Source organism: Sciurus vulgaris, assembly GCF_902686455.1.
Source record: "Sciurus vulgaris genome assembly, chromosome: 17".
Lineage (NCBI taxonomy): Eukaryota > Metazoa > Chordata > Mammalia > Rodentia > Sciuridae > Sciurus > Sciurus vulgaris.
In genome coordinates, this window is record NC_136478.1 from 57,544,570 (window position 1) to 57,558,886 (window position 14,317).

A 14,317-nucleotide genomic window follows, 5' to 3' on the forward strand; every position below is an offset into this window, starting at 1 on the left:
TTTCATCTCACCCCAATTAGAATGGTGATTATCAAGAATACAAACAACAACAGGTGTTGGCGAGGATGTGGGGAGAAAGGTACACTCATACATTGCTGGTGGGGCTGCAAATTAGTGCAGCCACTCTGGAAATCAGTGTGGAGATTCCTTAGAAAACTTGGAATGGACCCTCCATTTGACCCAGCTATCCCACTCCTTGGCCTATACCCAAAGCACTTAAAATCAGCATACTACAGAGATACAGCCACATCAATGTTCATAGCTGCTCAATTCACAATAGCTAGATTGTGGAACCAACCTAGATGTCCTTCAATTGATGAATGGATAAAGATACTGTGGTATATATATATACAATGGAATATTACTCAGCCATAAAGAATGATAAAATTATGGCATTTGCAGGCAAATGGATGAAATTGGAGAATATCATGCTAAGTGAGATAAGCCAATCTCAAAAAACCAAAGGACGAATGATATCGCTAATAAGTGGATGAGGACACATAATGGGGGGAGGGAGGGGTTAGTGTTAGGGTTAGAGTTAGGGTTAGGGAGGGGGGCAAGAATGGAGGAAGGAAGGACTGTATAGAGGGAAAAGAGGGGTGGGAGGGGTGGGGGGAAGGGAAAAATAACAGAATGAATCAAACAACATTACCCTATGTAAATTTGTGATTACACAAATGGTATGCCTTTACACCATGTACAAACAGAGAAACAACATGTATCCCATTTGTTTACAATAAAAGAAAATAAGCCACAAAGCCTTTGTCTATCTGTTTGTTTTAGGTATATGTACACTGGTGTATTGTCATGTCTACATATGTTTGGTACCAAAATTCACATATGAGCTCATAAATTAAAATGTTAAAAAATGGATCCAAATGCCTTTAATTCACATGATTTAAAAGGTTTTTAAATTGGGTAAACAAAAGTAAGACTTTCAAGTTACTAACACAGTTTTGTTTCTCGGTGGTCAAAAATAGTAAAATGTTAACTTTATAAAATGTCTAATATCCATTGTTTCTAGATTTTTCTTCAACAGGGAGAAAATGACTGATGTTACCCAATACCCTTCTCTGATATCTTTGATTTAAAAAAATAACTAAATTAGATTTAACATCTATGGCTTGATCATGGATGTATTTGTTAGAGACATCTGATTGGTTTAGAGAGTTAAAATGCTAACTGTTAAGTATAACATCAAGAACTCGTAACTCCTTAAATTCCATAGGGCAACATACTTAAAACATTTTTGTTGTTTTCATAAATTGGTAAATAAAAGGAGGGTTTAAAATTACTTTATGTTATCACTGAAAACAAGGTTACTAAAAGTCTCAAGAGGTATTATTCTATATAAAGGTTCCAAAAGTTTCAACTATATTTAAATAGAGTTCTATAAGCAACAAAGTGTTTCATCTTATTAAAATGGAGTAATTAATCTAAATTCAGAAATTTACAAGGGTTGTTTCAGAATATAAATTTTAAAAAAGGGATCAACAGATTTTAAAAAAATTAAAAGATTCTGGGTATAAAAATATACTTAGTAAAAAAATGTATCTGGGTAAGAAGTCTTTATGTGATGAAATGCATGAGGGTCTATGTAAATACTCAAAAAGTCTGTGTATAAACAAAGGGCAAATTTCAACAAGTTTGTGTGTAACTAAGTTAGTTATATATATGAGAATATCAATTAAAGCTATTGAAGATTTCTACCTAAGGTCCAATATTAATGTACTGATATAATACAAAGTTTAATTCATATGTTACACTGACAAGAATTTCTTAAAACATTAATTTACTCTTAACACTGTGTCTATTATGTTTTATTCTTTAGAACAATTAATCTTAAAGAAATTGAGTTTTATATAAGTGGTTAAACAGCAACTTTTATTTTAGAGTATTGTACTATGCTAATGATTCTGGATTTTCTTTAAAAGCTAAACTTGGTTAATATAAAAACATCAAGGTAATTATGATTCTATTATTCTTCTTTATATATTAAATGTGTTTATATCTTCCAGGTATACAGTCTTTAAAAGGTTTAAAAGAACATTTTATGAAGCTGGTGTTCTCCAACCTAAAGTTGTAATGGTAATTTTAAACTTTTAAGAATAGTAAATCTTATTGAGGATTTATTTATATCATTTAATGTTCTGTAACTGAACCTGAACCTTATGTTACCTTCTTCACTGGGATAAAAATGTAAATGTATTTCTAAAAGATAATGAGAACCTGATCTGTTTAAAGGGTACTATCATGAAATAGGAAAGCATTTTGCCACTCCACCCCCGCCCAAAGGAAAGTTAAAAGCTCTCAGCCTTTCTCTGATCTGTGTTTTAGATATAATGTTATGTGTTAACTAATGTTCATGTAGACTCAGGGAACAATACATGTAAACTTTGTAAAATGACATTTAAGAAAGAGGCAAAGATCAGCTTCAGAACTAGACCACTTAACCTAAGATTTGGGGAGACCCCTGCCACTCTCTCCTCGGGGCTGTTCTCCCAATAGCCATTTTGGGGCCTGGTGTGAGGCAGTCAGTGGGCTGGCTAATAAAGGCTCTCAAATTTGGATTTCTCGATCCGTCTGTCCTGAAGTTGTGCCCCCCAACACTGAGTCTTCCTAATACGTAAACACAGAGGTCTCACATGCATCTTTCCATAAAGCTGTTTCCAGCACTTGGGCTCTTTTATTGCTGGACGTTTTGGATGGTGTTTTGATTTCCTTTTTTCATCTGTTTGGCTTGTGTCTAGGATTCGGTAGATCCAGGTGTTTCACAGTGTCGTGCTCAAACCTGTTTTAATTCTAATAACGAATCAGCAGATTACGGTTTGAGAATGTGTCACGGTCGTCTACCAGACTGCCTCCCGTGTCCTGCACCCTGCGCCCCTCCACGTGGCCGAGCAGGGTCTCCTCGCCTGGCCTCTTGTCTCCTGCTGCCCCCTTGTGGCCATCCTGGTCCTCGGCTCTCCCCACAGCTCTTCCCTGACCCTGTCCTGGTCCCTTTTAGCAGACGCTCGAATCCTCTTAAGCCAGGTGGCCTCAGCAGGACAGAGAATTAGATCCGACGTGAGGCGAAGAGGGGACACGGGGCAGGCTGTGTTGGGGGTGGGGGGACGGACTCCCAGGATGGAGTGAAAGCCCTTCCTTCTCACCTCGCAGACCCTGGTAGCGGTTCACACAGGAACCTCTGAACTCCACAGGCGCACCCTGACAGGCGGGGAGGGGTGGGGCTGAGGCCACCCTGTGCATCCTGGGAGAGAAGACTGCAGTCAGGACCCACCGCAGGCTCTCGCCACCCCTTTGCGGTACTGCTGGCATTGGCCTGCAGGCAGGTTGCCCTCCCTGAGCGCTGACCTGGCTTTCCTTTGTCGTCTGACCCCGTTTAGTCATCCGCCTGTGGTCAGGATGGGTCCTCCACCAGGGTCCAGGGTCCGGTGGTCCTCGAGGGAGTGGCTCGCTCACGTTACCTGCCTCCTTTTGAGACAGGCCGTGTGTTAACACCGCAGCCTGCTCTTCAATTTGTAGATACAGAAATGGAGGCTGAGGGAGCAGAATTTTGTGTCTGGGTCAGATGTCCCCAGAGACAGTCCCCAGCAGAGTCCCAGCCCGTAATGTGCCGGCCTCCTCCTGGTGCCACTGTGCATGACAGTCATTTTAGGCTGAAGTCAAGGGGGCTAATGCTTCTTTTTTAAATGTGTTTTTTATTTTTATTTTTGGTGCTGGGGATTGAACCCAGAGGCTCTTAGCCATGAAGTCTTTTTTTTTTTTTTTTTTTCACATTTTGAGACAGGGTCTCACTATGTTGCTCAGGACCTTGCTAAGATGCTGAGGCTGGTCTTGAACTTGGGATCCTCCTGCCTCAGCCTCGAGCGGCTGGGATTACAGGTGTGCCCACCACACCCGGCAAGGCTGCTGATACTTCACCCAACCAAAACCCTCCCTCTCCTGCCTTCACGCGTCAAGTGTCTTTATCACATCACACCCGGGGACAAACATCACACTTTTACTTCTGGACGTCCCTCCTCCTCCTCCAACTGACCAAATGAGGCCGAAGGTGCAACACTGCCACCCGCACTGTGGCGGCCACCGTGCGACGGATGTGTTCTGAGAAAGAGAAGAGCATGGGCCTCGGCAGAGGTGACCCGTCTCACAGGACAGCAGCCTCAGGAAAGGCTACTCCGAGCTCGTGATCCCCTGCGATACCACCACAACACCGTGCAAGCCCAGGCCAGAACAAGGTCCCCTCCACATTCCCCAACTCTCCCGGCCCGAGTGAATGACCCCATGAAGGAGAGGAGAGCCGGGACTGACCCCAGGGCTTCCGGGCCCTCCATTCTGCACTAGGGGCTCTTGAAAACACGGTGCCCAGCCGAGTTCACGCCTGTCTCCACCCTTCTCCCTCTGGACTCACCCCCCACCGTCCTCTCTGCCTCCCCTGCATCCAGGCCACACCTGCAGACAGCCTGGGACACCCAGCCCACCTGATGGCTGCAGAGGGCAGGCACCCTGGCGAACCAAAGCCCGTATGTGAGGCACTGCCGAAGCGTTTAGTGGTGGAACGATCGAGTTCTGAGAGGCTCTGCCCAATCCGTGCATCGATCCTCCGAAGGGATTGACCGGGTGTTGACTGTGGGCAGGCGCGGTGTGGCTGGAGGACTGGTCACTGGGGGTGTGCCTTCAGGGTATACATTTTGTCTGTGGTGAGGGAGTCTCTCTCTCTCTCTGTTTCTGGGTGCCATGTTTGCAGCTGCTTTCCTCTGCCTCGCCCTTCTGCCAATGTTCTGCCTCCCCTCTGGCCCAGAGGAACAGAATCGGCCATCTATGGACCAAGACCTCTGAAACTGTGACCCTCAAATGAACTTTGCCCCTGTGATTGTTCTCCTCAGGATCACCTTCTTCACCATCCGTCTGTGACGGATTCCCAGGCTGGTTCCACCGCTCCCCACGTGGGCACTGCCTGCTGTGAGGACCAGTGTGCATGTGTCACTGCAGTGTGCTGATTTTAGTTCTCTTGGACAAATGCCACGGAGTGGGTTGGCTGGGTCCTGGGGGGGTTCTGTCCTAGTCTTTTGAGGACCCTCCAGAGTGCAAGATATTCTGCATGGTGCCAGCTTATTTCTCAATATTGGGATCTTGGATGTAGTGAACGTGCAGCCTGAAATCCCGATGAACACCTCGGGGAGAGTGTTTGCTCTCATCTTCGTGACACAAACCAAACAAACCCCAGGCCTTCAGTGTGATGAGCACCTCAGACAGGAGAATGTTCTTGTAAGGGAAAAACCATCACCATTTACCAGCAGAAAACAAATTGAACAGAACTGTGAGTATAGTTTATATTATTCCTGTAGCCTTCTAGATATTTGTAAAATATTACTAGTTAAAAAATGAGTGCCAGGAAGTGAATTGGGAACCCTGGTACTTTTAACAGCAAGTGGTTAAAGCAGCAAAGATTTGTGAAAGCAATTGAAAGAGAATACAAAAAGAAATAGAGGCAGACCTCATCGGATCAGGGATGCTGTATTGAGCACTGGAGGGGCACATTTTCTAGGGGAAATGGCTGTGGGCCACAAGGAGGGTCTGGGTCTATAGGGTTTTAGCAGAGTCAGGTCTTGGGAGGATTTAGCTGCTTTTGGTGGGCTTTTGGCAGGCAGGGCGATTTTGGCTGAGTCATAGCAGGAAATTTTTTAGCTGTAGCAGGAGGGAGTCCTTGAGTAACCAGAGGAACCATCATAGATAAGGGAAATTATGAATGTTCAGAGTCCTGTTTCCTTTTACCCAGTGGTTGTAGGTTTCCACCTCCTTCAATTTGATAACTCAGGCTACCGGGATGGACCAATGAACACCCGTCATGCACCTGTGTCAGGACGGGAGATCAGGCAGGGAGCCATGTGAAATCCAGAAGTTTGGGGACATTATTCCCAGGAGAACAGGCCCTTAGGAAAACCTTTCATCTTCTCCTCATATAGTTTATGAAAGGCTTCGTCTTGGGCCACTGTGAAATTCCCACAGATGCCTGGAAAACATGAAGCAGAGACTCAGATGAGATCTGCTCAGGTCCTAAGAGCCCGGCACCTCTCCCTGACCTGTTGTGGCCATCACCTGGGAAGGACACTGGGACTAACAGAGCAGAATGTCCAGGGTTCACTGGAGAGCCCGTCCACCGGCTGACCATCACACCCGTTCACGCTTCTACCTGCCTGGAAATGTTCTCCTGCCTTGCCTTCTCTCCCGGCCCAACCCATACACCATCCGATACATCTAGAACTAGCTACTTCTTACTACTTCCATTTCTACCACCTTTGGCCAAGCTGACAGCATTTCTGACCTGGGTTATCCTAGGAGATTGTAAGTGGTCCCTCTGCTTTTGACGGCTCTCTTTTAGAAGCTGTGCTCAGTATGGCAGACATCTTTTTTTTTTTTTTTTTAAATAATTATTCTGAACTTTCTGCCCATGGAATCATATGGTCTGTATTTTATGTATTTATTTATTTAAATTTTTTATTGTAAACAAATGGGGTACATGTTCTTTCTGTTTGTAGATGGAGTAACAGCATACCATTTGCGTAATCATACATTTACATAGGGTAATGATGTTTGATTCATTCTGTTATTTTTTCCTTCCCCCCACCCCTCCCACCCGTCTTTTCCCTCTGTACAGTCCCTCCTTCCTCCATTCTTGCCCCCCTCCCATCCCTCATTATGTATCATCATCTGCTTATCAGTGAAATCATTCACCTTTTGGATTTTTGAGATTGGCTTATCTCACTTAGCATGATATTCTCCAATTTCACCCATTTGCCTGCAAAAGCCATAATTTCATTATTCTTTATAGCTGAGTAATATTCTATCCCACAGTTTCTTTATCCATTCATCAATTGAAGGACATCTAGGTTGGTTCCACAGTCTGGCTATTGTGAATTGATTAGCTATGAACATTGGTGTATGGCAGCCATCTTGATCTCTCCCGAGATCCATGGGATCCAGCCACTTGCTGCCTGGTCTCCCAGGACTTCAGGTTTCTCCCAGCCTGCGTGTGACTCTGTGTGGATGGGTTCCTTGCTGCTTCCTTTACCATCCCTTATGACTATCCGTTTGCCTCAAATGTGACAGGCTTCCCCACATCTCAGCCTGCATTTCATGCTCACCCTCCCTGGGGCGCTGTCCTAGCAGATGTAGTTACATCTTGTCCACTCGTCTTGTTTAAGTCTCAACTCTAATGTGAACTTCCAAGTGAAGTTCTGTCATTGTTAGCACAAAAAGAATGGGCAGGACGCAGACCTCACAGATCTGCTCAGCTGTTTATTCAGGAATGAGGTCTCACACAGGAACGGGGGTGCAGGGATGAAATGGTGTCAGTGGAGTGGTGGAAAATGAGCCACTGCACAAAGGGATTGGGTTTATATAGGTTATCGTGAGGGGTGGGCTAGCGAACATATCAGTTTTCTTGGGTGCTCAGGAATTCGGGGTTTGTTCCAGTAATCAATGAAGTGTCAGTTTGAGGGCCTGGGAATTTAACCTTCCGGGTTGAGGGTCTGCAGACAGCATCTGCTTTCGAAGGGGATTAGTGCCCTCTGGGGACTGTCACTTCAGGGGTGGTAACTCCCCCCCACCCCCCCGTCTGCAGTGCATCTGGACACCCTTGGTCTCAGGAGATGGAGGCCATCGGCGCAGGGCCCTCTTTTCACTCCTTTCCCAGGCCACATTTCCTCAGGGATTTTTCCTTTTCCATAGCTAACAGACATCATGAGTTCAGAATCGTCCATCTCCATCCTTATTTACTTCATAGCAATTACCAAGCATGACATGCACTGTGTGCTTGCTTTTCATGTGTGCATGTGGTATGTACTTATATTAAGAAGTTAAACACTTAAAAAAATTGCCTAAGACTTAGTGTTTCATAGAGAGACAGACATACTTAGTAATTATTTACATACTTAGTAAATAATTATTGAAAGGATTAATGGAAAAACAAGGAGTGTATTAACATTATCCCCGTTTTACAGATGAGAAAAAAAAGTCCTGGATAGGCTACCCTGCAAGAAAGTGAAGGACATTGAAATGACGTCCAACATATTGATGGTAGAAGTCACATACTTGCTTTCATGAGCACAGCATTATTTTATGTATCACATAAATCAATTTTGAAACGGTAGATCAACATGTTAATTACATCAATATGATCCTTAGACTGTATAATAATCTATTAATTGATACATATTGTATAAATATAAATATGCTCAACTCGAGTGAATAACAGAGCAGAGTGTCTGTGTGTAGCTGGTACCCTGTAAACTCCGTTGTTACTCTCACGTCCATCATTGTCTTCAGTATTAAAACAACTTCTATTGATTTCTTCTGCTCATGTGTTGCCCAGAACATGACTGACTACTGATAATCCAGAAAGAGGTGTTACCTACGAGAATTTGGGTAAATTCAGTATGGCTTCCAGTCCAGAGGTGTTCACAGTGAAGCTGGTCAATTGCCCTGAGTGACCCCATTCTGCCTTGAACGCTTTTCTAAGACAGACTTTGTGAGGAAATAGGGTGAGGGACAGTTCAAAGCCACACGTGCGACACTCACCTCAGTTCTGCAAACAGAACCTTCCAAGGGAGCCAGGACCTCCGGAGGGGAAATTAGACACGGTCGGGAAACATGCCTGTGTGTTGTGGTTGGGCTCCTGCTCGCTGGCACGCAGGCGCTAGCTGGTCATAACAGAATGAGGAGCCCAGCGGCTCGGAGCGTAGCTCCCTCTGGGAAACCACGCATCCATAAGTCACTCTTCCTTTATTTGACTGTGCCGGCAAGTCCAGATGAGAATCCAGTATTTCTATTCGGGCACCTGATGCATCTAAGTCCTCTGATTTGCAATCCTGCATGCCCTGCAGGTGTAAATCTCTGACAGTTTTTCCTTATTCCTCTTCTGTCAAAAATCTCATTCTAAATTCCTGGGCGAGGGCTGCTTCGCCAAGTTACCAGGGTGGGGGACCTGAAGGCTGGGTGGTGCTTCCTCACAGGTGCGGAGGCTGGAGTCTGAGGCAAGGTTTTCAGAAGGGTGGCTTCCTTCCGAGGGTTTCTGGGAGGATCTGTTCCAGGCTTCTCTTCTTGGTGGGCAGATGGTTGTCTTCTTCCTGGGTCTTCAGATTGACCTCCTTCTGTGTCTCTGTCCCAGTGTCCTGTTCTGAGGGCCCCAGGCACAGTGGATCACGGCCCATGGTAATGACCTTGTTTTGACTTACCTGGGAAAGGCCCTGTCTCCAGAGGCAACCCCATTCTGAGGTCCTGGGGACTGGCAGCTGAGATAAGCTGACCCTAAGGTGACACTGGTGTGATGTTTTCAGCGAATCCCATCGGAGCTCAAGGTCTTCTCATGATGTTGACTGTTCTCTCTTAACATCTTTAACGATTTTGATGTTCTGATAAGAGGATAATTAGGTGGGTAAAGTGTCTCTACCCATGTTGATGACTGTACTTTAAATCAAGTTAAAAAGTTAATATGATGTTTTTATTAATTTTTCTTTGTTGATTTGGGAAATAGAGTAGTAAAATGCCTATTCTGTGCCAGGCACTATCCAGAGATATGCAATAACCAGAGATAATAATATGCAGAGATATCCAATAAAGTCGTCATACCAGAGTCAATAGTAATATCCAGAGATGATAATATCCACAATTGCATGGGAAAAAAATATAGCCTGGTATGAAGGTGTTCACCAAACCCATGTGTTAAGACCCTGGTCACCAGCCTGAGGTGCTCTTGGGTGATGTGAGGACGTGGGTCTTGTGGAAGGGGCTGGGCCCTCGGGGCCCTCGTTGCTGCTGCTCCAGTCTTCTGCTCGAACCTGCAGGTACTAGGAGTTGAGCAGGCCTCCCACCCAGAGAAACCTTTGCTCCTTTTAAGTTATCTCAGGTGTTTTGTGACCAATGCCAAGCTGACTAATGCAACAATGGTTGCTGTTGTCTTAAGAACAGCTGCATCAGCACCAGGCCTTGCTCCCAAGCGAGGCAAGATAAATGTCAGGTGCAGAGATGGGTGGCTGCTGCTTTAATAGCATGGAAAGGAAAGACCCCCTTAAATATAATAGCAGGGTCTTAACCAGGGTCGTGGGACCTGCTTAATAATTAGGTAAGGGAAGGTGGCCTGGGCAAGAGGCAGGGGTGGTCAGGACAGGAGGCTGTGTGAGGTCAGAGTGGAGCTGGGCCTGGGGCAGGGCTGGTTTTGCTGGTTGAGCAGGATGAATGGGAGGCAGCAGAGCCTGCGGTGTGGGGGAGGGGCGCTCAGTCGTGGACACAGGGGCTCAGGTACTGTGGTGCTGTCTAGGGAGTGTCTCCAGGCTGTGGAAGCTTGGGAGGCGCATCACAGCTGAAATGTGGGACTCTTCACCCAGCGTGAGGAGGAATCGTCAAATTGAAAGCACCCAAACCTCTGCTCACTAAAAGCATAGAGCTCCCAAAGACACCTTTCTCTTGGTACAGGCCCTGAACCCAGGGCGTTTAACCTAACTGGGCCACATCCCCAGCCTCCTTTTTAATATACTTTTTTAAAATTTTGAGACAGGGTCCAAGTTGGTCTTGCTAAGTTGGTGAGGCTGGCCTTGAACTTGTGATCTTCCTACCTCAGCCTCCCCAACTGCTGAGATTACAGGTGTGTGTCATTGCTCCTGGCCAAGAGACAAGATTATGAGATTATTTCTTGGTATAATTTAAGCATAAACAATTTAAAAAAAATTCATCAAATAATGAACACCTCTAGTAAATTGTGTTTCTAAAAATGGTGTGTAGTAGGTGAAATCTGGCTATGCCTGGTCCCTTCTGATTAGCTCTAATCCCAGGGGAGGCTCCAGTGATAGGTGTAAGGAATTTCCATGGAACCACGCCAGACATGGGAAATCACATAAGGGAATTTATTAAGCAAACAGTGTCTCCCTGCAGGGTAAGAGAGAAAATGAGAGGAAAAGAGAAAGGAAAAGAAAGGGCGTGCGCTAGAGAGAGTGGAAAGCCAGGAGGATAGAGAAAAGTGTGTAGGACAGACAGAAGAATGGAAAAAAGATGGCAGGGAAGCTACAGTAAAACAGTTGAATTCTGCCGGGCTAACAGGGGACCAATATGGGAGAAGGATACTTGCAAGCTGATGAACTGATGAACCAATAGCTAGCTAGGATGTTCACAGATTGACAAGTGGTTGGGAGGCGGGCAAAATGGCTGTACCTCGTGGGCGGGGGAGCAGCTTTATACATTACAGTAGGTGGTCTCAGGCCCCAGCTGTGTGCAGCAGGTGGCCATGCTTAGAGTAAGCAGCCAGGACTCCAGATTGACCTGGGTTTACGCTGCTCCCCGCAGGTTCAGCTCTGGCCTAGATGATTCCACTACTAGGAAGGAGGCATTTGCTGAATTAAGACTGACTTCATCTTTTTGAGCAGCAGAGTGGGGCGATCGAGTACGTAATGCAGCTATAAATTCTGGTTGTACTTAAAATGTCATTTTCTAAGATTCTGTTCTTTCACACCAACCTTTTTTACTTTTTTGGTAGCAGAGATTGAACCTAGAGGTGCTTAACCACTGAGCCACATCCCAAGTTCTTTTTATGTTTTATTTAGAGACAGGGTCTTGCTGAGTTGCTTATGGCCTCACTAAGGCTGGTTTGAACTCGAGATCCTCCTGCCTCAGCCTCTGGAGCCGCTGGGATTACAGGCGTGTGCCACCGCACCCGGCTCCACCTTAATTCAGGCTAGGATAACCTGTGGATAGTCCAGATCTTGTACTTGAGCATGGTCCTGGGGGGCAACGTGGGCATCACTGGATGCCGGGGCATCCCTGGTGCCACTCTTCCTGCCCATGAAGACCCCCCCCCCCCCACACGCAGCAAGATCTCTGGGCTTTTCTAGGCATGTTAAAGTCTAAAAAGCATTTGTCAGCAGTAGGCACTGACGTTGGCCTTGGAAGTGAAGAAGGACTTGAGGAAGAGACAGAAGGGGAGGTGGGAGGTGAAGAAGGGTGGGCCCTCCAAATCGTTGTCTAACTGCTTAGCATTCATCTCGGGCCGGGGTGAGTGTTCCCAAAGGGTATCGATTGAATCCACTTGGGATCCCCTCTTGAGTGAATCAGGCAGAGAATTTCAACCAACAAGCTGGTTCCTGGATAAAGAAGGAAAAGTGATGGTCATTCCTTTCAGTGAGACTTTCGAAGTAAAAATTATGGTAAAATACATGTGCTTTCCATTCCATTTTAAGTTTTATTTATTTACTTACTTTTTGCAGTACTAATGCCTACTCCTGAGCCCCATCCCCAGCCCTCTTTATTTTTTTATTTTGAGACAGGTTCTCATTGCGCTTGGTGGCACACACCTGTAATCCCAGCAACTCCTTACTTACCTCTTCCTCTTGCCCCTGGTGACCACCATTCTGCCTTTTTTCTATGAATTTGGTTACACTGGGTATTCTGCATCAATGGAATTGTATAGTATTTGTCCCTCTGTGCTTAACGTATTTCATTTAACATGTCGCCCTCAAGATTCATCTATGCTATAACATGGGTTAGAATTTTCTTCTTCTTTTTTTTTTTTTTTGGTGGTACTGGGGATCGAACCCAGGGCCTTAGTGCATGCAAGGCAAGCACTCTACCACCTGAGCTATTTCCCCAGCCCAATTTTCTTCCTTTCTAAGGCTGAACAAATAAAACATTCCATTGTATCAATGTGACACACCTTGTTTATGCATTCACCCATCAATGGATTTGAGGTTGCTTCCACCTCTTGGCTCTTTGCTGAGATCCTTTTATGATGTTCCCACTCTCCTTGACTTTCTAGGGCCCTGCCCTGCCCTGCCAATGCCTTGGTCTCAATCCTCACCCAGTTTGCACTGCTCCTGCCCCTAGGCCTACTCCCATAGATGCAGGATGCGTCCTTTCAGTCCTTTGAACTTTCCAGGTTCTTTTTCAATTCCTGACAATTGTCCATGCTGACTTTCATACTGTAAAATACTCCTCTTCCCCTATGTCCTCCCATTCGACTTCTCTTGAGCTGCTCTTTTGCTAATAGGTCTTCACTGGTCATCCTCACCACCCCTTCCCCCATGCCACCACACAAACACCTGAACCTGCTCATAATGCCCTCCTCTATCTTCCTCCAAATCCTCAGATGATCTCTGCTGAGCACTCATGTCACACTGCACTTGTCTGAATGGAAGTGCCATGGGGCACTGCCCCGCCCTCCCAAAGCTGGGTTCACAGCATCTAGAGCACATTCCATCCATCTGCTGAGTGAGCGAGGGACACAGCCTCACCTTTCTCCTGGGTGGTTCCTGTCCTGTTTCCTTACCTGACTTAGGGTGAGACACCATTAATGTATCTTCATCCTTTATCACCAACTTACCACGTACTCTTCTTAAAACTTCTGATCTGCAAAACTTTGGGAAACGGACCCCTTCAGCCCACACAGAGTCCTCTGACATGATAACGAGATCTTTGTGTGTGCTGCTGGGGTGCCAGCTGCGGCCCCATTGGAGGCCGTGGCAGAGGCTAGTAGCTCAACTTTTAAAGTGAAGAGAATCATTAACTTTCCCTCATTTGTGGAATCAATCGGCTCATAAAGAGAAATAATTGTGATGGTCAAAAGGCTTGTTGTGTTGAGCAATTTGTACTCATCCAGAGGACAATCTGGGGGCGATTGACTGCACTTGACTTCGTTGGCAGGAAGTGGCAATTCAATAGCGAGTACAAGGACATAGAATGCATGAAACTGTGACAAATGTTTAAAAAGGATTTATATTTCAGAATGTTTTTGGATATATAGAAAAATCATAGATAGAGTACAGGAAGTTTCATGCTCCAGGTTTTACTCAGATTTTTCTTAGCTTTTCCTTAATGTTCTCTTTTTGCTCCAGAATCCAACTGGAGGATTCTGAGGGCCAAGGGCTTCAATGTCCATGCCAAATGTATATACCAAAGAGATGAGCATGCAGTCTACTAATTCCAGAAATACGTCAATTTCTGTTTTTTATTTTGTCATTGATTTCTAATTTCATTCATTATGATCTGATAGAACACAAGGTAGTATCTCTATTTTTTTGCATTTACCAAGAGCTGCTTTGTGGCATAACATATGGTCTATTTTAGAGAAGGGTCCATGTGCTGCTGAGAAGAAAGTGTGTTTGCTCGTTGATGTATGAAATATTCTATATATGTCTATTAAGTCTAAGTTATTGATTGTGTTATTGAGTTCTATGGTTTCTTTGCTTAGTTTTTGTTTGGAAGATCTATCCAGTTGTGACAGTGGTGTGTTAAAGTCACCCAGAATTATTGTGTTGTGGTCTATTTGATTCCT

At 45.2% G+C, this 14,317-nt stretch overlaps 1 long non-coding RNA gene across 1 annotated transcript; it reads right to left on the reverse strand.

The window, feature by feature from the left end:
- Positions 1–5,520: 5,520 nt before the first annotated feature.
- Positions 5,521–13,477, reverse strand: LOC306648769. Its single transcript, XR_013760480.1, has 3 exons — positions 13,313–13,477; positions 11,927–12,131; positions 5,521–6,013 (listed from the first exon to the last, which is right to left on the reverse strand). It is a non-coding gene; the product is annotated as an uncharacterized lncRNA (long non-coding RNA).
- Positions 13,478–14,317: the final 840 nt, after the last annotated feature.